This window comes from Patella vulgata, chromosome 1 (assembly GCF_932274485.2).
Source record: "Patella vulgata chromosome 1, xgPatVulg1.2, whole genome shotgun sequence".
NCBI classification, from domain to species: domain Eukaryota; kingdom Metazoa; phylum Mollusca; class Gastropoda; family Patellidae; genus Patella; species Patella vulgata.
The window spans coordinates 12,169,002-12,191,867 of NC_065879.2; positions in this window are offsets into that span (position 1 = coordinate 12,169,002).

Consider the following 22,866-nt stretch of genomic DNA (forward strand, 5'->3'; position numbering starts at 1 on the left):
TTTGGATGGTTGTGAATTTTCCACACACGTAATTTCCATCCCGGTTACTACTCGACAGCGTCAAGCATATACTGTGGGTCAGATATGCTATAATCGACTCTAACATGTTCCAAACGGCCCAATATTACTCGACGTATACGACACTGGGAGCTGCATACCCCCCCCCCCCCCCACACACACACACACCCCACACATATATAAATATTGTTTTGTGGGGGCCCGGACGGGATCTTGTTCCACATGCAAAATCATGGGTCACCACGCCCAGCCCGTACGGTAATACGATTTTTATTGTGATTTGGTTTCCAGGTTTATAGACACAAACTAGGTAATTTCGGGACTAACATGTTGTTCAATTTTATTTCAATAAATCGCTTGCGCGCTGGGCTCTTTAGATATGAGAGGAAACTGGAGGACTCGGAGAAAACCCACGGAGGTTTGACAGTCGACCCTACTCCTTGTCAAGTATAAGTGTGGCAGTCTTTGGCGCCTGGTTATTCCACTCTACAGCGTATAGTCTACACCGGTAGTATTCAACTGTGGGATATGTTTAGCCTCGTTCATTGATTCGCTTCTTTACAAACAGCACTCGAAAGCATTTTTGAACGCGATTCGTGTGTCAATTTTAAAATTTCCATTTTGTCTTAAATATTGGATACTAGCAGGATACCCGGCTTCGCTCGGGGGTCATAACTCCGAAACCGGAAGTGGTAGATTAACGCCACCTGGCCTATGTTACTCCCCGGTCCGAGCTACCCCTATACCCCAAATTTCAGACTCGGGGCAGACCTAGTGTAGCCGCCATACCCGAACAGACCGGCTTCGCTCGAAGGTCATAACTCCGAAACCGGAAGTGGTAGACTAACTCCACCTGGCCTATGTTACTCCCCGGTCCGAGCTACACCTATACCCCAAATTTCAGACTCGGGGCAGACCTAGTGTAGCCGCCAACCCCGAACAGGCAGACAAACAGACAGACAAACGACAGTCACAAATATTAGTATAGATTAGAAGCCCAACTGTTCACGGTAAGATTTAAACTGACCAGTAAGTTGCGTTTGCAATTTCGAAGACTGGATGATGTTGAGTTAGAAACTTGCCTCCTTTAATATTATTTTTATAACCAGGTCACAGTCTCCGTCCTCGAAAAAAAATGGGTTGAACAACCGTTATAACATATGTTCCCATGTAATTATACCTTTTAGCTTCATCTGATGACAAAATTACTTTACATTTTAAAATAATTTATAACAATGGTATCCATGAGGGTAATTTACCGTTAAAAAAAGATGTGAATAATGTGAATAATTATACGTGAATACTGAGTGCGAATAATATAATATGTGAATGAATAAGTTAAGCTTAACTGGCAATGATAATGATAGCAATTATTGTGTCGTGACTATAAGCTCATTTAACGAGAGAGAGAGAGAAAAGAGGCGGGGGGGGGGGGGAAGAGAGAATTTTTAAACCTCCACTAGACACAAACTAGGTAATTTCAGGACTAATGTACATGTATTTCAATAAATCACTTGCGCAGTAATTGGGGTCTTTGGAAATGGTTCGCATGCGTGTAAGGGTCTGTGGAAGGTACGCAGAGAATTTAGAAACTTCACTAGGTTTTGTAAGCAACCCTACTCCTTGGTCCGTATAAGCTTCACGTACTAGGTTTTGCAAGAAACCCTACTCCTTGGCTCGTACATGCTTGGGATCGAAACCACACCCTCTCCATCCAAAAAGAGACCATAATGATTCCAATTTACTCATTCTACAGACGAGTGTGTCCAAGCTTAATGACGTATATATTCTAGCGCTTTTTTGGGCAAGCAACTATGGTATTTGATATGACAGGCCTATTTGTTAATATTGCGAACTCATTAACCCGCACCGATGCGCCCATGTTCTCCTTCACGGCGACGACGATTCTGCATGGCGAACTATTCGCCCGATCAATCGCTCGTATCTAGCATGTTTCATATTATCTGCCAAATATTTTTCGCCGGCGATCAAATTTGCCCGTGTCCAGTGCATATTGTCAATGTGTGCATTGATTGTGTCAATTTTGAGAAATCAGGAATTCACGTTGTTGATAAAGGCCAAAGAGGTAGCAGGAACTCGACATCAAACCTTCTATTAAAGATAGGTTAGTTAAGATTAAGATAAAAGAGCTTGTCGTTCTTGATATAATGCAAAATGAATATATTGAAAATTTCATTCAATTACTTGATTCTGAGCCAAGTTATCACTGTTTGTAGTTTTGACAAGATTTGTGCATTGATTGTGTATTATCGTAACGACCGTACTGGTATATTTGATACATATCCTCGCTTCAAATCATTAAATCTAGTTAAAATCTCGAGTATCCGATGGCATCGAGAATTTATTATGGTCTTGTCATGTTAATAATGTCTAATTAATAATTTATATAACATTTAATGCCTAAATAAAGGCCTGCAATAGGAAGATTTAGCTCTTTAATAATGTATCTTTAAAGATGGGTGGTTACTCACCCCCCCCCCCTCTCTCGCTCGCCCTCTCTCTCTCTCTCAAGTTCAAATTGAATAACCTTTTGAAATTGTTATGTTTATATTTTATATTGACGTTATGATGCTCGCCTTATGTCAGTCTGTTCTTTTTGGTACACGAGACAGGCGTTTCAACTTGGCCTTGAACACACGTGTTCAGCCGCTAGAATGTAAACAAAGATCCAAGTAAGAAATGAGACGACCTCGTGCTTTACGCGTGATATGTAAACGCGATTCTTCTTCTATAATATATGTATCTGCATACTTTTTATTGGGCTGATCTATTCAGCACTTTCACTTTTTGTGCATGTTTACCGCCTATACGAAGTACGAAAATAAAGTGCTAAGCGAAAATAGGTAACCAAATAGATCTTGATAAATTTATTTTGAGGTGTAGGCAAAATGTGGGTCATTTTTATAAAAACAAACGTACCGGTAAAGGTAAAGTTTGAAAAAGATATTATGAATTTTTAATGAAATTTTCAATGTATTATATAGATTTATAACCCAATAAGAAGTAGGCCTATATGCAAAAGCCAAAACAATTAAAATTCTCAATGTCTTTTCAGTCATCATGTAAAATGTCATGTTAACAGTATAACGGAAAGGACAAACATTCAAATTCATTAATTGGACTCCAGTTTTGTAAATAAATGTTTGAATACCATTAAAAAACATAAAAAGCGATTATGCAATGTAATTTTATCAAAGTACCCTTTGTTTTCTCTATCCCGATAGAGAATTTCTTTTCTGTTTACCATTAGGCCTAATTAATAACGGAAAAGACATAAGCATACTTTAGCTGTCTGTACTCCTTAACACTGCATTGGCAGTCGTGACACCTTATTTCCTACTTTTGTAAGGATCACTTTTTTGACATATGTAACACATGGTAACAAATGTATAAATGAAATTAATATTGCTGGGTAACTGGCACCGGAAGTGACATAAGTTCAAGGGTAATGTGGCACCGGTGAAACCCGTTATTTTGCATCGCAGTTCTAGTTTCCTTTTGTTTTTAGTTTAATAACCTGAAACAGACGAACAGAAGACATTATACTTTGTGCGACATCCATGTGCGTTTCATATATTTGTTTCGATTTTCCTTTCTATAAATATTTCCTTTGTAACATGTGGAAAAGTTTTCCTGCTTGACCTTCATCCTGTCTGTGATTTTTATATTATAATAGTGACACACAGTGACGTCTATAAATATTTATAGACGTCATTGGTGACACCAAGTGAAGGACTGGGGTGGTTCACTAGCAAAGCATTAACGGGAAAGACAAATTGTTTTCAAAATTTTGGCAGAAACAATATTTGATATTGCTAATAGAACGATTTGTTCAGCTTTGTTGGATGGCCAATTGAAAAACAATGCAATGTTTACTGACCTTTCCATTTTAACAGGAGTTTTTCAAGTTAAAATTAGCCCGGTTGATACAGAACGAGTTAAACCCCATTTCTTTTCATTGCATTTTCATTTAAATTTAAATGAAATGGGGTTTAACGTCTGACCTAATGAAGACGAGCTTCCGCCATACAGTTTGCTATGAGGGAAGTTTTGCCTGGACAACGTCACTACGGCCTATACGTACGCTTATATCAAATTCCAACTGCCAATGGATCAATTATATTACGTGTACGTCAATGTGTACGGAACCTCGGTTTTTTCGTCCCATCCGAAGGACTACACAACTGTCCTTCTCAGGCTCCCCCGCCCTGCATCACTAACATATACATTTACTAACATGATGCAATAATGGTGTGTTGTTATGCAATCTATAATGTAGATGTCAGGTAAAAATATATGTCATTGATTCGTGTGGGGGGGGGGCGAATATTAAGCGTGTGCGGGCAATATCATAAGGTCTGTCATTGAGTCAACTGGCGTGGTTTCGATTCCCCGGTTGTACGTGAGAATGAGTAGGGTCACCTGTCCAACCTTAATTGTGGGTTTTCTCCGGATCCTACGATTTCCTCCCACTGCTAAAGCCCCCTACGCGAAAGCGAATTATTGAAATGAAATTGAACCATATGCTAGTCCCGAAATGACCTAGTTTTGTCGAGTGGATGTTAAACCCCATTTCTCTCTCTCTCTCTCTCTCTCTGAATTCCTTCACTGACCAAACACAGTCGGAGTGAGACGTACGTTAAACCTCATTTCATTTCAGTTCACTCACCTCTTCTCTCTGCCAAGAAAAACATATCACGCCCCTTGCGCATGATATGCAGTATTGAAACTAATATAGGCTAGGGTTACTCAGTTTGTGCAATGGATAGTAAGCAGAGTTTATAACAGCAGTTGTATTGTAACGTATTATATTACACAATAATATTATAGGTCATGAGAATAATATGCACGCACTTGTGTTGGCGCGCGTTATCGTTATCTATACTAATATTTGTGACTGTCGTCTGTCTGTCTGTTCGGGGTTTGGCGGCTACACTAGGTCTGCCCCGAGTCTGAAATTTGGAGTATAGGGGTAGCTCGGACCGGGGAGTAACATAGACCAGGTGGCGTTAGTCTACCACTTCCGGTTTCGGAGTTATGACCCCCGAGCGAAGCCGGTCTGTTCGGGGTTGGCGGCTACACTAGGTCTGCCCCGAGTCTGAAATTTGTTGTATTGGGGTAGCTCGGACCGGGGAGTAACATAGGCCAGGTGGCGTTAGTCTACCACTTCCGGTTTCGGAGTTATGAACCCCGAGCGAAGTCTGTCTGTTCGGTGTTGGCGGCTACGTCTGCCCCGAGTCTGAAATTTGGGGTATAGGGGTAGCTCGGACCGGGGAATAACATAGACTAGGTGGCGTTAGTCTACCACTTCCGGTTTCTTCGGAGTTATGACCCCCGAGCGAAGCCGGTCTGTTCGGGGTTGGCGGCTACACTAGGTCTGCCCCGAGTCTGAAATTTGGGGTATAGGGGTAGTTCGGACGGGGGAGTAACATAGGCCAGGTGGCGTTAGTCTACCACTTCCGGTTTCGGAGTTATGACCCCCGAGCGAAGCCGGTCTGTTCGGGGTTGGCGGCTACACTAGGTCTGCCCCGAGTCTGAAATTTGGGGTATAGGGGTAGCTCGGACCGGGGAGTAACATAGGCCAGGTGGCGTTAGTCTACCACTTCCGGTTTCGGAGTTATGAACCCCGAGCGAAGTCTGTCTGTTCGGGGTTAGCGGCTACATCTGCCCCGAGTCTGAAATTTGGGGTATAGGGGCAGCTCGGACCGGGGAATAACATAGACCAGGTGGCGTTAGTCTACCACTTCCGGTTTCGGAGTTATGACCCCCGAGGGAAGCCGGTCTGTTCGGGGTTGGCGGCTACACTAGGTCTGCCCCGAGTCTGAAATTTGGAGTATAGGGGTAGCTCGGACCGGGGAGTAACATAGGCCTGGTGGGGTTAGTCTACCACTTCCGGTTTCGGAGTTATGACCCCCGAGCGAAGTCTGTCTGTTCGGGGTTGGCGGCTACACTAGGTCTGCCCCGAGTCTGAAATTTGGGGTATAGGGGTAGCTCGGATCGGGGAGTAACATAGGCCAGGTGGCGTTAGTCTACCACTTCCGGTTTCGGAGTTATGACCCCCGAGCGAAGCCGGTCTGTTCGGGGTTGGCAGCTACACTAGGTCTGCCCCGAGTCTGAAATTTGGGGTATAGGGGTAGCTCGGACCGGGGAGTAACATAGGCCAGGTGGCGTTAATCTACCACTTCTGGTTTCGGAGTTATGACCCCCGAGCGAAGCCGGGTATCCTGCTAGTAAATGATATTTGCAAGGAAAACATAGAAAGTGTTGTTTATCTTTCGGAGTACTCTTTCTGTAAATAACACTGCAAATACCGATCATTCATTCAACACAAATTATTTCTAAATATGTGTACTTTTAACTAAAAATACGTGAATGTTTGGGGGGTTGGATGACTGAATGGTTAGCACGTGCGCGCTTTATCGTAAAGCCTGTCATTGAGTCAACTGGCGTGGTTTCGAATCCCCAGTTGTACGTGACAAGGAGTAGGGTCGCCTGTCCAACCTCGTGGGTTTTCTCCGGGTCCTCCGGTTTCCTCCCACTGCTAAAGACCCCTACGCGCAAGCGAATTATTTAAATAAAAAATTAAACCATATGTTAGTCCCGAAATGACCTAGTTTGTGTCAACTGGACGTTAAACCCCATCTCTCTCTCTCTCCCTTGATGTAGGAATCCCGATCATCGAGTCGAATTATCCCTACCGACGGCAGTGGTGTCCTATTCGGTTTCGTTTTCATTTGGTCGTATTTTCGCATGTCATCGCTACCCCCACCCTTAAAATTGTAGTGGTGTCGAATGCCCTAACTGTTTATTATTATTTTTTATCTGGATAGTGTGGGGAGTTATACTTCAGAGAAATTTTGTCAAACAACGGTGCTAAGGCCTTTTCTTATATCGAATTCAGACTGTCAGTGGTTCATTTATCTGCACGCCAATGTGTACACAGGGCCTCGGTTTTTCGTCCCATTTGAACGACTAAACGTTGTCCCTCGCCAGGCATAAATGTTACGTTAATATAATATATTATATTTTTTTTTGAGAAAAAAAAAGAGGCAAATAAAAAAAGGGTTACCAATTTCAAAACAGATTGCGAGTTAAACGACCCGAGACAATTTAATTATCAAAGAAAACAATTTCTATGGAAGTCTTGAAGTTGCACGTTTATTGCACGTTGTGTTCACGAGCAAGCCATGTACTTTAACAATCGTAGACTCACCCAATCAATGACGTTGACATCATCACCACCCTGATATCAAAATTGATAAATATCGTCTATAAACATAAAACTATAAATCTTTGTACCTCACTTCTTACAAGAATAAAACTCGATGTTCTAAGGTTGAAAAAGACACCGTAAAACGCGATTCCCAGTTCTTAAAAAGAATGCTGGTCTGTGGTCTGATTGGAGATTTAAGGATAATAATAATAATAATAAAAAAAATAGAACAGTTGTTTACCATTAACGCAAAGTATTCACTATTTAAAGAATACAGGTCTCAAATCTGAGCTGGATGACATCATAACATTGACTCGCGATTTGGATATATTTTGGAATAATCTGATGTGAATTTCATTACCAGGGAATTATAACGAATATTTCATTCCAATAAATCCAGAATTGGATTAAGAAACCAAATATTATATGTTTTGTTATATATCTGTGTTTTGACCACTAATGTAAGTTGGAGATGTATATGTGCGTCTAATAAATATGTTTTAACTAAATATGTGTGTGATCTGTATTTCTTAGAATTTCTTGGATTGGATATATAACCAATGGAGTAACATAGATCTGGATTGGAGTAATATCGTATTGTTATAAATATTTTGTTTCAATGGCATTTAGTAATTGAACTAGAGTATACAGGTCACAATTCTATAGAATACAATTACGGCTTATTACTGAGCGACGTTTCGACTAGGCCTCTCTAGTCATTCATTATCAAGCAATGATAATGACTAGAGAAGCCTAGTCGAAACGTTGATCAGTAATAAGCAGTAATTGTAATCAATAGAATTGTGACCTGTTATAAATATTCTCTTCTTGTTTCTCTTCCCTTGTAGGGGCCTGGGCCCTGTTTCTCGAAATCTTAACTAAAGATAAAATCCAAATTTTAGTACATACTTCAATTTTGAATGGCTAAGCACTAAAATCAATCTTATATTATCCAATCAAATTACTAAAATGTGGATTTTATCTTAGTTAAAATTTCGTGAAACAGGCCCCAGTTCGTTTGTGACCAGCATTAGTCGTTCATAAACGCAACTTGACGAAGTTCGGCGGAAAACATCGGATGGGGATGTTCTAGACAGAACTTTATAATCCAACCGGCGGTAAGGGAGATTGGCGAAAACATCCGGGTGGGGTTAATTGGATTAAATTTAATGTTACCATACTTGTTTTGCGAGATGGATATCGTAAAGCCCGCCAGTATAAGAATGGTCTATCCACACTTTCCAATGCAAGTTAGAAACACAACGAACAATCTGATTGCACAACCAAATACAACAAATGCGAGTAAGAATGGTTTTATCCCCTGGGCCCTGTTTCTCGAAATCTTAACTAAAAATAAAATCCAAATTTTAGTAGATACTTCAATTTTGATTGGCTAAGCACTAAAATCAATCTAATATTATCCAATCAAAGTACAAAAATTTGGATTTTATCTTAGTTAAACAGGCCCCAGGTTATTTACATCCGTGTCGCAGCTAGGGTAATGAATTGAGGCGATCAGAGGGCTTTCATAAAATCTACATGGCTATCCTTATTTCAGATTTCGGTGGAAGGGCGGAGGGGGCGCATTGAGTCAACTGGCGTGGTTTCGATTCCCCGGTTGTACGTGACAAGGAGTAGGGTCGCCTGTCCAACCTCGTGGGTTTTCTTTCCGGGTCCTCCGGTTTCCTCCTACTGCTAAAGATCCCTGCGCGCAAGCGAATTATTGAAATAAAATTGAACCATGTGCTAGACCTAGGTTGTGTCGAGTGGACGTTAAACCCCATGTGTCTCTGGCACAATGTAACATTTTGGCCAGTTTTTGCAACTGGCAACTTTGACTTGGTCAGATTTCGCGCTTAAGGATGTGTCGTTTAAGTCAATTTTCGCGCTTCGAGATGTGACGTTTTAATCAATTTTCGCACCCGAGGATGTAGTTTTAGTCAATTTTCGCGTTTGAGAGTGTGTTGTTTTACTCAATTTTCGCGTTTCAGGATGTGACGTACCGGGTTTCGTCCACGAAACTGTGACGTTTTAGGTCAGTATTCATGTTATTAACCTTTCACATATCTGTGTATCCGCACAAAAGCCTGATGTTCAATATTACCTAAAATATTCAAACATCTTTACGTTTGAGCGTCATTTTCTCGGTTATAAGTGTTTCTAGATTATCTGTAAGGAGAGTGCTAGATCGGAGACTGTTCGTGCACATATGACGTCATATGTGGATTGTGCGTTAGGGTTAGGTGAAGGGTTAGGCTTTGCCCAGGGTTAGGGGAAGGGTTAGCCCTGTTTCCATCTCGAGATTTTGACGAAATCTGCAGGTCCTTACCCTAACCCTAACCCACATATGACGTCTTATGTGATAAAATGTGCAGGACAGTCGCCGATATAGCGTTCTCCTATCTGCAATATGTATTTAAATGCACAGATTTGAGATTGAGACGTTTTAGTCATTTTTCGCTCATGAGACTCGGTCGTCATAATATGAGAATGTGATATTTTTGTCGGTTTTAGGTCATGAGAATGTGATAGTTTTGTCGGTTTTTGCTCTTTAGAATGTTGTTTTAGGTCATTCACCACACTTATTGTACTTTTTAGGGCATTCATAATATTTGTGATGTTCTTATTTAAGAATGCGATGTTACATGTATATTTATATTTTTATTTACATTTAAGAATGCGACATTACATGTATATTCATATTTTTATTTACATTTAAGAATGCGACGTCAGTTATAGTCTTTTTTTTTACATTTAAGAATTCGACGTTATAGTCATTTTTCTTTTTTTTACACTGGAGAATGCGACATCAGGTACCTGTATAGTAGAGATTTGTTGGATTGTATGTCCTTGACAGTATATCGGGTATAATTGGCCCACTAAACTAGTTGTATTAACTTTTAGGTGTGTAGCCTAATTGATATAGTACATGTCTTTAAAATTTACAGTGTCACGACAAAGGCCTTTCATATCAGATAATCTTTTGCTAATGCCTATCAGTCTACTATACCTATTGTTAAAAGATCATTTCTATCAATGCTCCAAAGACCCTTTAGGTGCGTTCTTTACAACTGGTTTTCCTGCAAGCGTTCCAAGAATGTTTTTTTCTCAAAGCACCTTTATTACGCTGTGTAGTGGAACAAAGCCCTTTTTAGAAACAATTTAGATGCATTATATAAGGAGTTAAATCTGACCAGAACATGTCTATATTTTAATTTCAAATGTTAAATAAACTATAACTTTATTCACATGACTAACCCCTAATGAGTTCTCTAGGTAATCGGATGGCCAAGATTTAAATGGATTAAATTTAACGTTAAAATGGATAATTGAGACAAAGTCTCGATTGTCAAGTACCATTGTTATGATAATAAACAATCTACGCTACATCTTTAAAATGTCATAACTTCGCTCAGAATAATAATTTAAATGAAATTTTCAATATAATCATTTTTCATTATCTATCTTACAAAATGAAATGAAATAAAATGGGGTTTAACGTCCTAATGTTCTGCTCCGACTGGGCTAACGAAAACGGGCATACGCCATACATTGTGCTATGAGGGAAATTTTGCCCGGGCAACTGCACTATGGCTTACTCTTATATTAAATTCCAACTGCCAAGGGATATTTTACGTGCATGTCAATGTATACACGTGACCTCGGTTTTTCTTCCCATCCGAACGACTAGACAGCTGTCCTTGTCATACCCTCGGTCCTTCACTACTGAGAAGGGGAAACCACGCCGGAAAATCCGGATGAACATCTATCTTACATATACACCGTAAACTATTAACGATTTGCTTGTATTGTTTTCATTTTGAGTATTATTTTACTGCGATATTAATATATACTATCTTCTGTCTACCTGGGTACATTGTTACGTGTAAGTTGTGCTATAAAAATTGTAGACCTGAGCACGAGGCAGGATGTGCTAGCTTTCCAAATCTCCGGACATTCTATATTTATATTGATATAGTTATATTAACCTAGCTAGGTAGGTGTTCAGCCGATGTAGGGCACGATATCACCCTTGGTGAAATTGGAGGTAAAACGCCAGGAACGAACGAACGAGTCGATGTAGGGGGCATGGATGAAAACCATTCTGCAATTTGCTATGCTAGAAGGTTAGTGCTATATGATAAGGCCAGGTCAATTTTTCGTCATAGGTCACGAGATGTAAACGGGGTTAACGCTAATCCCAACCCTAACCCTAACTCTGGACCTAGCCCCAATGCTTACCCTTACCCAAACCTACAATCTCGCCAACAATCACGCGCCCTAACCTTATTTATATCTCAACGACCTTGACAAAAATTGAGCTGACCATAACAATAGATTTCGCGATGCTAGAAGGACTCCTGACCATGCAACGTTCCTCGCGACCGCTTAACTAGTCCAGATTATATCTCATTATATAAACATATATATTATAATTACGTATTCCCCCAAGACACTGTCACAAAAAAAATCTATATTTAGCCCTAAATCAATAAAACTTAAAACCATTTTGTATTTTAATCTTCCAAGGTCTAACACAACCAGATAGTGAGAGACATCGACCTCGTGTTCTACTAACCTACTACTCAATAAACTGGTTTACAAAAACGCAATTCAGACATCTTGACACCTTTTTGCTTACCAATTGTGGCTCTGTGAGTTTGACGCTGGCTCATTAACTAGGAAGTGTCGGGTTCGATCCTTTATATCGACCGATAAAGTGCCTCAGGATGTTCAAAGTTTAAAATTGAAATGGGCAATTATGCATGGATTTTTACATTGTTCCTCTTAAGCTTATATAAGTTCCTACAAAAGTTTCCGCTTGAGCGCAAGCTGCTAGTGAATCATCTCATCTAGATATGACAAGTGTCAATAACGGTCTCGCTCCAGCACATTTTTTTCCTCTCAAGGGGCCTGGTACTGAATGTGTGATTTTTCAGTCTGGCTTCCCCTGGTGTCAGTGGTACAGGACGGACGGTCTGGCAATGCCACGTGCCTTGGCGTTTGGATGGGGGGTAGGGTAGATGCCCGAATTGTTAGTGCGTGTGCGCTGTATCAAAAGATCTGTCATTTAGTCAACTGGCGTGGTTTCGATTCCCCGGTTGTACGTGACAAGGAGTAGGGTCGCCTGCCAAACCTCGTGGGTTTTCTCCGGTTTCCTCCCACTGCTAAAGACCCCGACGCGCAAGCGAATTATTGAAATAAAATTGAACCATATGTTAGTCCCAAAATGACCTAGTTTGTTTCGAGTGGACGTTAAACGTAAAAAGTTAAACCCAATTCTATTTTCGTTTACCCTTTTTCTTCACAACTTATATATATATACTCTTCAAAGAAAGTAGGGGATATTCAGAAACAATACAAAACTGCGGAAATGCACTGCTGCTTTTATTAGAGGTAACCAGTATATGTTAATAACAGGCCAATTGCCTACACATGAACATAAACAGTTCATATGGGCGGCTTATCTGACGGCCCCATTTCACTCGCAAAGAGATATACTGTCAAAAGTGAAAATGGACGTTTTTGATTTTTGTCTTAATAATGAGTAATTGCTCCACGAATCCTCAGATATTCGACAATTCGTTGTGGCACGCTCTTAAAAGGGCAATGACACTCTTGCTGGCTTGAAAGCCCCAGAAAACAAATAATATCTCTATCTAAGTACTAGATGTTTAAGTGTCCTACATGTTGTGTAAATTATCCATTACATCCAATTTTACTTGTCCAGAGGGTTCAAAAATATTTTTAAAATGAAGTTTCATTTGAAAAGGTCTACGTTAGATGTTTCAAACCATTATGTTGAATTTTTCAAAATTTTTAAATATGGTGTGTTAAGATGAAATTTGTATCATCAATTAATTGAAATATTCTAAAATAGTACAATTTGTTGACCAGAATAAAGATTGGGACATATTATTCAGTTACAACAAGAGTGGTATTGAGCCTTTAATCAACCGTCCAATCACGATTTGGGACAATCTGACCCACTCCTCTTGCAGTGCCACCGCCAATTCTTGCAGTGTTGTCGGTTGACGTTGACGTCGACGAACACGTTCCCGATCAAATTAAACTAAAGCAAAGATACGCTAAACAGTAAATCTTATGCAAGAACCGATAGGAAAGCAAACATAGATAGGATAAACCAGCAAGCGGCAGTTTTCATCAACCCTTCCTTGAAGTGTCAAATTTGACAATGAACCCCTCCCACGTGTATGGCGCTATTGCGTGTCGCACATGCAGCTCAGTGGTTCTGTTGGGGCGATAAGTTCTTGATCTGTAAATATACTCTCAAAGCATGTCAAGTGCCCATGACTATTTATCATATCACAACCTGTATAGGTATTTGCATTTTTTTGAAGAGTTTATATTTGGGCGTATTTCAGTTATCGTTGTTTTTCTAGTATGTCTATCATTTTGTACTTTGGAATCTTTTATCAGTATTGCTCATGCATTATTTGCTTGTCGTCTCCATTTTTTGAATGTTCAGAGCATTAACTTATCTTTGACCTTAATGTTTGTCTGTATAAATGCGCAGTAATCACAGATATGAAAACTCAGATGTAGGTAATAAGTATAAAAAACATATGCACCCGCATTAGTCCGAAGTGTCTATATTATAACTCTTTTACTGGCGGTGTGGATGGGGGTGGAGTGTTAACGTGTGCGCTTGAAGTTATAAGGTCTGTCATAAAGTCAAGTGGCGTGGTTTCGATTTCTCCGCTTGAACGTGACAAGGAGTAGGTTCGTCTGTCCAATCTCTCTCTCTCTCACTCTCTCGCTTGTCATTTCATGTTAATTTCCGGGTTTCGAAAGGAAAACGTCCTACTTTTCTGTACCAACCGGGAACAAACAGAAGGCATGGGTGACATTTTGCCCGAACAGCGGCGTTACCGCCTACTCTTCGTCAAGTTCTAATTTCCCTTTTACAGAACTAGTAACCAGGAGATAGCCATGACAATAAGTCACTCTTTCGTGTAAGCTCTCGGGGTTTTGAGGGTTAACATCTTGTTTGTTTGTAGCAACCGGGCTAACAAAAAAGGTATACGTCATGCAGTGTGAGAGAGAAATGGGATTTAATGTCCACTCGACACAAACTATGTCATTTCGGGACTAACATATGGTTCAATTTTATTTCAATAATTCGCTTGCGCGTATAGGGGTCTTTAGCAATGGGAGGAAACAGGAGGACTCGGAGAAAACCCACGAGGTTGGATAGCTAGGCGAACCCAATCTGTTTCATAGAGGATTACGAAAGTCTTCTAGTAAATGATGACTGCTTTCACCACGTGACGTCACATAACGCGGCGCCAATCATTGACTCAATGGGGCGTACACATATAAGACGTTACTGGATCAGGTAGAATGGTGCCTGTTGAACAGTGTGAGGCGACCCTTGCCAAACGCGCACACGTTAACTACCCCCCCTCCTTGATTTGAGGTTTTGCTAAATGCGAGCTGGGGGGTCGACATTTATAAATTTGGAAATTTGGTTTTAGAGTTGCTAAATATCCAAATTGCCACTTCAAATTATTCACATGCCCCGAAGGAACGTCGGATTTTAAAAGGAACCCAGTTTTCACGATAACATGTTGTCCTGGGGTAACCCTTCATTTAAAATAACAAGTTTAAGATCACATCATTCCCTGAGTTAACTCCACATTTAAAGATACTTTCTTGAATACAAATTGGGTGATTTGATGATATATTTGGACTAAAAACATATTCAAACTAATTAATCTATCAAAAATTTGCTTCAATTCCCTCTCAAAACGTTGTATTCGCCGGGGATACCTATAGCTATATAAAAGAAAAACTGTTGTTTGACGCCATGTCTGTCACCCTAGCTTCAATGTGGGAGGGTACATTTTTCAAAATGTGTTTACCATTACTTACTGTACATTTACCATACATATTGAGGCCTAACTAAGTCTTTGTCAACTTCTTTCTTTTTCCACCGTTTAATTGCAGAGTCTTTTGTTCGTTGACACCCCTCAATATTCCCCAAAGATCAAGAAATAACAACCGCTTCTTCAGTCAAGTTAGAACACAATAAGCCAGTTAGTGATACTTTTTTGCCCATTGCTTGCCCCATGAGTGTCTTTCGGGTAATCCAGTATTTTTCTAGTAAGATTGGGTGTCTATACTTTCCATATATACCAAATTTGCCATACTTTTATTGGAAATAACCACCCGATAAATACTTTCGGCACAAAGTATCTTTAACACGACCCCATGTTTTAGATAACGCCATATCTTAATTGGAGTAACCGCATGGGGAAACTCCACATAAGATGATCCCAAGTTTAAGATAACGTCATGTTTTGGGGTATCCCCAGGGATTTAGGTAACGCAGTCACTAGCTCATCAGTCGTTTAAACATCTGACAAACAATTTGTAAACAGGATATTACAAATACGTTTAAACAATCTATAATATTATGTGTGATTGACAGATATGACTTTGTTGTCGTGACCTAAGGTTCAAAACCCGTTTACATAACATGATGCACCAGATGACACTCTTATGCTTGATCCGTTCTCATGCACCCAACATATCGTAGCTGTCAGTGGTGCAGGCAGGAGAATCTGGCAACGGATAACGTATAGTCATTCAGATGGGATAAAAAAAAAACCGAGGTTGCGTGTTCACATTGGTGTTTACTTGAAAGAACCACTGGCAGTTGGAATTCGAAATAACAGTAGGCCGTAGTTCCGCTGTCCGGGCAAAGTGCCCCCCATAGCATACTGTATGACGTATGTCTGTCTTCATTAGCCCAGTCGGAGCAGTAGGACAACAAACCCCATTTCATTTCATTTCTTGTCGTCAATCCAATCCAATGTGTCTCAGTTGTAGCTCCTTGTGGTCCTATTTGAATTCGTTGTTTTATTTTGATAACAATACCTCGTTTCCAATCGGGGGTTTGGTGTCACCCCCCACTCCCGGATCCGCGCCTGGATGTCCCAATGGTTAGCACGTGTGCGCTGTATAATACGATTTGCCATTGAGTCAACTGGCGGAGTTTCGATTCCCCGGTTGTACGTGACAAGGAGTAGGGCCGCCTGTCCATCCTCATGGGTTTCTCCGGGTCCCCCGGTTTCCTCCCACTGCTACAGACCGCTACGCGCAAACGAATTATTGAAATAAAATGCGTTAGTCCCGAAATGACCTAGTCTCTGTGGAGTGGACGTTAAACCCCATTTCTCTCTGTCTCTCTCTGTTTCCAATCTATGTAAATATCGGTTTCCAGGCAACGAAATGTGTCCCCATGACAGTCGCATGATGGTCAACATAGGTGTTTTATGTACTGGACAAGGTATTACTTTATGTCGTGGGATGAAATTGGGTTACCACAGTCCATAAAGGTTGCCAGAATAGTCTGTCGTATCTGAGAGCCAAGTCCGGCCAAGGGTGGGGATGGGTGGAACGAAAAAGAGAATTCGCAGTCCCGATCCCCGTAGTTGCAGACATATTCGTGACCTTGGATACAACAATTCTGCGGACAATATAAAAAGTGATAATCTTCTTGCTGTGAACCGCCTCCACATCGGGTGATATCACAAACAAGCATTATCACATCACCTTAATAAATACAAGGACTTATATGAAATACCGAGACTAGCATGAATTAAACAGGTGCAAAACGGATTAGAACCGCATTACAAAATAGAATACTATTTTTTTTTTTAATTTGTAATTTGTGAACGTGGTGGCGACCATCTTGGACAAGGATGTATTCGCAAAGTAAATAGTTCTCTTTATGTAGAATGAAAAAATCATGGGAAAAAAATAGCTTATATAATCACGCCTGAAATAACCAGTGAACCATGAAACAGGAGAGGGTTGGCTTCCTTGAGTGTGTCAAGGATATATATTTTGATCTTATTTACTGTTGCGGTTGCATGATTAAACAAAATGCATCAACAGAAAACGAGGAAATTCGTTTTCATGAAAATTGTGCGTCATAAAAGGGTAAGGTGCCCCAAGGCACATTGTGCTTCACCGCCACTTTAACTGTCATGACTGGCTGAAAACTTGTAGATTTATTTTCTTTTATTTATTTGCGCATCCAAAGAAATCCCCTTTAAAGATACATTATGTAAGAGCTAAATCTGCATAATGCAGTTCTTTATTTTGGCTTCAAATGTTATATAAACTAATATTTAGACATAACATGCCACGCCCATAATCTACTCTGTAGATCATCGTATATAGTTGATTAAAACACCCGCGAGATTTAATAATTTAATGATAAAATAGATAATCGAGACTTAGCCCCGATTGCCAAGTACCGTTGCTACGATAATATAGAATCTACGCACCATCTTCAGTCATAATTTAAAAAAAGTAATTTGAATGTACTTGTGAATATAGTCGTTTTTTATTACCTTTTTTTGAACTATAAATTCAAGAACTGTCATCTTCTTGGTCTTAATCTTAGGCTTACATATAATGCACCTTTAACAAGAGGGTTCGATGGTCAGTTGGTCTGACACTGCAGCGTGTGCGCTTTGCGTCATAAAGCTTGTCATTGACTCAAGTGAATTGGTTTGGATCCAAAGTTTGTATGTGAATTATAGGGCTAGGGCCGCCTGGTTTTCACCGGGTACTCCGGTTTTCCCCCATGGCTAAAGAGCCGGCTGACATTTGGTGTGGGGTCCTGGCTAGTCACCCTGAACATCCACTGAAAATTTCAAGTCTCTACGATCACGGGAACTGGTACTGAAATAGTACCAAGAGCCCTACGCGCAAGCAAATTATTGAAATAAAAGAAGTGACGAAGAAGTAGATCAAGGGCGAAATGTTTTATGCTAGCCAGGGTAATTTGAGAGCATGGTTGATCACAAGTGACATGTTTGTATTTGCTTATCGGTGGGTGAACCAAATGAATTAAATATAATTACCCAATTCTTAAACAAATTCAGTGTGCACTTATTTTCCCCCGAGATTTTCAAAGTTCTGTTGGACGAGCATCATGAAAGGATGTGTACCATTTTGAGACACTGCTTTATTTTATTTCCCCACGCCTTTTACGATCAATATAAAATGAAATGAAATGGGGTTTAACGTCCCACTGTTCTGCTCCTAACCTGGGCTAATAAAGACCGGCATACGCCATACAGTGTGCTATGAGGGAAATTTTGCGCGAACAACGGCAGTATGGCCACTCTTATATCGAATTCCAACTGTCATGGGATCTTTTACGTGCACACCAATGTGTACACGGGACGTCAGTTTTTCGTACCATCCAAACGACTAGACAGCTGTCCTTGGCAGGCCCTCGATCAATATAAAGCTTATATAACTACATGTATAGTCCTTCGGACGCGACGAAGCATCGTAGACCCTTAAATACGATGGCGTGCACGTAAAAGAACCATTGACAGTTGGAATTCATTTGGTGTCCGTTATCACTAGCCCGGTTGGTGTACAAAAATAAGACGTTAAACCCCATTTCATTCATACTTATATAATTAGTATAAGTAATTGGCAGCACTCTACAATTTTATCCTGCATAGAGACGTCTTTCATGGACTGTTTTCAAGTGGTGCTTATGACAGACAGGCAGCTTAAGTTTAGCATATGAGGCTCCCATAAAGACAAGTTATTACGAGGGCTGGATGAAAAGTTCTAAACATATCTGGTAAAGACATGTAGGCCTACAAAGTCAACGATAGCTTCGATTTATTTTTCTGCATAGTCCCCTTTGAGATAACACACTTTCGTCAACTTTATTGCAGGACCTTGATGCTGACCAGGAAAAAATTTTCTTCAGCCAACCACAAAACGTCGTTCATGGCTGATTTGTCGTCAACATTGCTAGGAAAATGATGACCGGCTAGTTCTTTCTTGTTTGGAAAGGGTCTCATCCATCGTACAAATCTGGCCAAAAATTATCAGGGTGTGCTTCAAAACGGTGAAGATTGTCACGGGACCTCAGGAATCTGGAACGTTTTTGATCCGCAGTCAAGAGCTTTGGCACCCATTTTGCAGGAACTTTTGTAACGGCCACTATAGCCATCCCATCTCAATATATAACAAGACATCAAAGGGAAAAGTGACAGACCTATTTTTGAGCCGAAAATGCAAGATACTGGCCCTTTTCCAGCTCCCACTAGAAACGTCATTGTTTTTCGCATGGGTTTTTCTGTCTGGTTTTTTTTTGGGGGGGGGGGGGGGTCGGGGTCAAAATGAAATTGCGGTGACAAAAACATGGACCTTATGTATTAAAAGGTTCATGGTGATGTCCATTCAGAGCTAGCAGAATGCAAGCTCCATCAGCCATGTGCTCTCGTTTCTGATGCTGCCAAGATGAAGTTATTTATGTTTCTTATCTAGGCCATACTCCAAATGGTGAATTCTTGACCTAGTCTATGTTGAGTGGACATTAAAATCCAATCTCTCTCTAGGCAGTCGAAGCAGAACAGTAGAATGTTAAACCCCATTTTATTTCATTTCTCTCTCTAGGCTTTAAGGTCTTTCAGTAATAAAGGGTACATGTCATTAAAGTCTGATTAAAATACACATCTATATTTCGTTTTGTTTTTATACTTTTTCATGGGCTCCACTACATGAAACCTAAGACAAGTAAAACGAAATATTGTACCATAAAAATCAAAACGAAATAGGATCTGTGTTTTAAACTGATTGATGTAATTATATTTTCCACATTAAAGTCCTGTGTATTTCCGGCTAACTGAATGCCACTGAAAAAGAGAAGACAGAGAAATGGGGTTTAGGTCAACACAAACTTATTCTTAATAATTCAGATTAGGCTTAGGGATTATACTTTAACAGTAAGAGAAAATCGGAGGACCCAGAGAATACAAGAGGTTGAGCGGGCAAACCCTACTCCTAGTCCCATATAAGATTGGTATGGAAACCTGGCCACTCAACTTGCTTAGGTAGGGTCTTTAACATGGAGAGAAAATCGGAGGACCTGAAGAAAACAAGAGGTTGATCATGTTCCTGAAGTAACGACTGTGAGTTTCACAACATCTGGCCATTGCTTGTTTACCTTACAATTCCCGAACTTATAGCTATGTTATCTACAGTCACATGAACAGTAGTGTCCAATCAGAGGTTGTGACATCGCGACCTCCACGGAAACCTTGACATTGAATGAACCTTGAACTTTGCAACTCGATTATCTCAGGTAGACATTTTAGCTTGAAAGCGCGAGACTTGGTATTCATGACAATCGAAGAATCTGATAGGCTAACAAGTTGGGCTTGTACCCAATCGAAATTAGTGCTGAAATATGTAGGATTACGTGATAAGATGTACTGATAAGATGTACGTAGTTAAAGCGAGATCAAGCCTTCTATTGAAGATGGAGGTTGATAGGAAAACTAGGCCACTTGACCACTTTAACCCCACCCTGTCAGTATGAAACAACTGAACATGAACATGTTTTTTTTATTTTATTAGGTTTTTTTTTAACATTTTAACAGAAAATATATGGCGACATATTATAACAATATGGTACATATTAGTATTCTCTAAATCTAGGTTTGTACAAAAATCAGATATAACAATATATTATATTTTATATAATTCAATATGAATATTCATCAAAATTAATATTGTATAATTAAAGGACCATTGTAAAGTGAGTTAAAATATTTGAAAAAAGAAATGTGATTCTTTTTACAAACTTAAAGATACATTATGTAAGATTTAGATAAAGAGCTAGCCATTCTTGCTATAATAGTTCGAAAATAGATAATGTAAAATGAATAAATGGAAAATTTCATTCAAATTACTCTATTACGAGCGAAGACATTAGCCTTTGAAGGTTTGACAAGACGTGTGCAATAATTTCAACCACCGTACTGGTTGTTCAAAGCTAAATCTCGCTCCTCCATTTTTAGCTTAAATCAAAATATGACTGATCTGTTCTAATCTATTTAATATCGGAGAAATACGATGCCAAGGAGAGTTGATTGTGGCCTGGATAAGTTAATTTATGTCTAATTAATAATTTAGAAAACATTTCAGGCCTAAAGAAAAACCTGCAATGGACAGATTTAGCTCTCGTATAATGCATCTTTAAAAGAATCTTAAAGATGCATTATGTAAAAGCTAAATCTGCTTATTGCAGGTCTTTCTTTTGGCTTCAAATGTTATATAAATTATTATTTAGACATTTATTCACATGACAAGCCTACATGAAAACAAACGAGATTAAAATATTTAATGATAAAATGAATAAATGAAATGAAATGGGGTTTAACTTCCTACTGTTCTGCTCCTAAACTGGGCTAATGAAGACGGGCATATGCCATACAGTGTGCTATGAGGGAAATTTGGCCCGGGCAGCGGCGCTCAGGCCTATTCTTATATCGAATTCCAACTGCTAAGGGATCTTTTACGTGCACGCCAATATGTACACAGGACCTTGGTTTTTCGTCTCATCCGAACAACTAGACAGCTGTCCTTGTCAGGCCCTCCGTCCTGCATCACTGTCAAGCGGAAACCACACCAGAAAATCTGGATGAACTTTCTCGGCCAATGCAGGGATCGAACACCTGACCTCCAGGTTGGCGAGTCAGCGTCTAACCCACTTAGCCACGTGATCCCCTAAAATGAATAACCTTATTCACGGTTGACAACTACAGTAGCTTTACTACGATATTAAACGATCTATGCTACATCTCCAAACAGTCATAACTTTGCCCAGAATAAAATAATTTGAAGGAAATTTCAATATATTCCGTTTTCATTATGGATTTTCAACTATTATAGGAAGAACGACCAGCTCTTTATCTAAATCTTTACATAATGCATCTTTAACTTTTGGAGAAATTTGCATAATGTATTTGACCCCCTCACATATTATAACAAAAATCATGAGAATGACATCCTCACAAAACCAAGGCCATTAAAACATTGAAGCTTTGGTGAATTTTATGTGTTACTTGTTGAATGACTGGATGTATTACTCAAATTCAAATTGTCATTCCTCACTCAATATCAATAATTCCTCTATGAATTCTACCATATTTGAATTTATACTCAGACAGAACAGTTTTCATGAATATGATCTCTGGTTTTGTGAGGATGCGAAAATGTGTAAATATATGATCCTTGAGCCTTAATTAATCAAGTCCCTCTTCAGGGCTCTTGTTTGTTGTATATTATACCCGTCTTGACTGACCAGCAAACAAATATGACCAGTATGAAATTGTAATTGTCCTATCAGGAGGAGATTGTTATAGATAGAGATGTAATCAATGTAAACTGGTTCAATTTAAAAATAAAATTGATAAGAATTGACAGCCTTGTTTTTGAAAAGCTCCTTTCAAGGTTTTGGCCATATACAGTATAGTATAAAGAACAGACCTCGAGTTCACGAAGCATTCTCAAACTTAAGTTAAGAATTTACTCAACTTTCAATCACTTGTCTATGAGAAATCTCTCTTATCCAGACACACAAAACTTTTCACATAGTTTCTTATGGATGTATTTAATACATTAAAACAACAAAAGTTTTATAAAGAGCTATATTTTAGTTAAAATAAGGCGAACAATTTAATACATTAAAACAACAAAAGTTTTATAAAGAGCTGTATTTTAGTTAAAATAAGGCGAACAATTTAATACATTAAAAC